General features: G+C 32.1%; 1 protein-coding gene across 1 annotated transcript in view; it reads right to left on the bottom strand.

Annotated features, from left to right (window-relative positions):
- Positions 1 to 3,658, bottom strand: part of LOC117175948 — a 459,128-nt gene that overhangs the window by 49,185 nt on the left and 406,285 nt on the right. The window lies entirely within an intron of this gene.

Genomic DNA, 3,658 nt, shown 5'->3' with positions numbered 1-3,658 from the left:
ATGTTGCATGAAAAGATGTAACTTTTGGATTTTCCATTATTTTTTATGCTGTCAAAATTTAATTATTGATTTATCAAGACAATTCAAAAAGTTGTTATGATAATCTTCTAGGGCATTTACCAAAATTAGAAGTCACATACGGCCCAACCTTGGCCCATAGTAGGCCAAAATATTGCCGAAGCTCGGCTGCCATTATCGCGCCAATGACGGAATGATAACTATGACCTGCACTTGGCAGTCAAGGTTTGGCTGATATTGTCGGCCCAATATTGGGTATCGATACTGCTATAATCTAACGTCTAAGGATATGACAAAAAAGGTATTTAAAAAATAAATATTAATTGATTGCGATTACTTTAAATATAAATATTAATGGTCCTGTTTAGATTGAATACATATATCACATTTTGAACATTATATTAGAAATAAAATTTCTAACGCTACGGGGTATAGAACCTACATCTATATACCTAAATCTATCGCTTAGCAGTCGGGAATTCTAACTACTGCGCTAAACCGACAAGTTGAAACTCTGTGAAAAAGCCATCCTCATAAGCTGCAGTTCAGAAAAGTTAAGGAATCAAATTTTAAGCTCGCTTTTTCTAATTATTTATTGTCATGCGACGTTATGTAAATGTTAAATACACGAACTCTTAACAGGAATATCAATAAAATAATTTTTTAATAAATAATTTAAACCGATTACAATTTTTTTTCGCGTAATATTTCGTTTTTTTCCGTTGTAAACTACTATACAACTTTTTGCAATAACAGGAAATGTAATTTTTCATAAACATTAAAAATTTTTAATGAGAGAACTTAGAATTTTCATTGTGAACTTTGACAATTTTTCAATAATTTTTTTTTCATCTTTCGTGTAAGAGTTGTTTTTTAGGTGCTAAAAGTGAGACTTGGAGAAATAAAGGGCCGATTCTGTGCCAAGCATCGGTGGAGGATTGACAAATATAAAAAGCCAATATAGGCTGCCAGCACTGACTCAACATTGGGCCGATTTAAATAAAACATGGTTTTCCGTGGTAAAAGTGACACTTGGCCCATGAATATACCGTTACTGGGCCAGACTTTGGCTGATCCTCGTGAAACATGGTTCCCCGAACGAAAAGTGAGACTTGGCGCAATGAAGTGCTGATCCTGGGCCAAGCATCGGTGGAGGATCGGCAAATATAAAAAGCCAATATGGACTGCCAGCACTGGCTCAACACTGGGCCGATTAACATGCCGACATTGAACCAATAACTTGAGCCGACCTTTGGCTGCCTAAATTGGAACAACACTGGGCCGTATACTCAGCTCCGGCAATTCGCACTTGGGTAGAAATCAAACTTTTTCTTCTCTTGCCATTTTTTCATATCGCCCGTTAATTGTTTTGAAAGGTTGATTTTCGTGTTTTTTTTTAATTTTGTAAATGCTATAACTCTAATCATTTTTAATTTTATGAAAAAAGTCATTAGATAAATCGTTCGACTTTTTAAATACTATGAATAACCGTACAGAGGATTCTTGAATTTTGCAAAAATGGTCTCAAAAATATTCAAAAGGTGCTCACTTTTTGAATTTTTATCCATAATGGCTCACTAACGAACTTGGCCTTTAGTTTTGGACACTAAAAGAGTGTACCAGAGGCCAATCTAAGAGAATTAATTTTTCAAAAGTTATCGTGCTGACAGACAGACAGGTATAAATACATACAGACCGACAGACAGACAAATTCGTAAAGACCTATTTTTCGGATTTAGGAGGTCTCAAAACGTAGACATTTGACAAAAACTGGGGGGGGGGGCAGGTTGTCAAATTTTATACATATCGAATACCTTCTCTGATGAGAATGTAACAAAACCATTAATACATTTTTTTGCTCTACCTTAGGTGAAAAAATGTTATCTATTTATTTTGGCTTTGCTTGTGTCGTGTGTCGAAAAGTTTAATTTTTGTACTTCCAATGTTTTTTTTATAAATAAAGCAAAAACCACGTGACCTATAAAAAAGTGATTAATAACAAATTTGTAGATATTTTTTGGTTGCACAATGTTTTTCTTATCATTTTTTTTCTATCTTGCATAATTTGACCGCAAAATGCAATTTTTGATTTTTAATAAGTTTTTGTGCGGTCAAAATTTGAATTTTTCGAAAAAATTCAAAAAGTTGATATGATAAGCTTGTAGGGCTATCGAAAAGTAACATTTTTCTTTTCAAGTACTATGAACAATTGCACACAGAATTTTGGAATCATGAAAAAATGTGTACTCAAAAATGTTAAAAATGGGCTTACTTTGAGTATTTTTGTCCAAAATGTCCGACTAACAAACTTGAGAGTACTAAAAGCCAATGTAATAGATTAATTTTTTTTTAAAGTTATCGTGCTCACAGACAGACAGAAAGATAGACATACAGATAGATACATTCATAAAAACCTGTTTTTTGGATTCAGAGGGTCTCAGAATGTGGACTTGTTAACAAAAACTAGGGGGGTTAAATTTTATACAAACCTAATACCTTCTCTGATGAGAATGTAACAGTGATTTATTTGTCATGATAAATTTTTTGATAGTTCTGTTTTTAGTTTTAATAATAAAAAATAGCATCAAAAACATAAAAAGTAAATTTTTTGAAACCCCACACACGAGACGAAAAATAAATTAAAATACAAAAGTTGTGGTAAGAATGTGCCCACGCAACGGGCACACTTTTTACTGTTAATGACGTTTTTCACGAATAAAGCCAAAACTACGCATCCTTTTAAAAGGTGGTTGGTAACAAATTTGTAGATCTTTTTCAAATGCAAAATTTTGGTGTGTTAATCTTTTACCGTGTTTTGCACAGTTTGGTCGGAAAATGTAATTTTTGGATTTTTTCTTATTTTGTACGCTGTCAAAATTTGAATTTTTGATTTTTCAAGAAAACTCAAAAAGTGTTTATGATAATCTCGTAGGGCATTCAAAAAGCAACATTTTTCTTCTCTTTACTTTTTTTTAAATCGTGCGTTATTTGGCATAAAATGTTAATTTTCGTGTGTTTTTTGGAATTTTGTAAATGCTTTTACTCTGGTAATTTTTTATTTTTTGAAATAAGTCATTAAGATAAATTATTCGTCCTTTTGAATACTATAAATAACCGTACAGAGAATTTTTGAATTTTGAAAAAAGTGGTCTCAAAAATATTCAAAATGTGTCCACTTTTTAAATTTTTATCCAAAACGGCTGGATAACGAACCTGACCTTTATTTTAGACATACAGGCAAACATACAGACATACAGACAGATACATTCGTAACAATCTGTTTTTCGGATTCAGGGGGTTTCAAAACATGGACATTTCACAAAAAATTGGGGGGGGGGGCAAATTGTACAAAAATCTAAACATAGTTGAACTGCCCACCTGATGAACTTAATAAATTATACAAAATTATTTTTGAAATATTTTTATTGGATAATTAAGACAACGAAATTACACAATATTGCTCCTATTGTATTTTTTCTGTGTCCCGATATAGTCCTAGAGTTCACGCCGATTAACACTATTGATGCCGAGGTCGTAGATTAATATGCAACTCCACAAAAGAAATTATATCTCAAATTTAGATAAATTTTTTTACTTCTAAAAATTAATAATTATGTGCATCAATAGTGTTAATCGGCGT

The sequence above is a fragment of the Belonocnema kinseyi genome, chromosome 7, assembly GCF_010883055.1.
Source record: "Belonocnema kinseyi isolate 2016_QV_RU_SX_M_011 chromosome 7, B_treatae_v1, whole genome shotgun sequence".
In the NCBI taxonomy this organism is placed as follows: Eukaryota; Metazoa; Arthropoda; class Insecta; order Hymenoptera; family Cynipidae; genus Belonocnema; species Belonocnema kinseyi.
The sequence above is the reverse complement of the archived record's forward strand: the minus strand, read 5'-3'. Positions and strand labels throughout refer to the sequence as shown.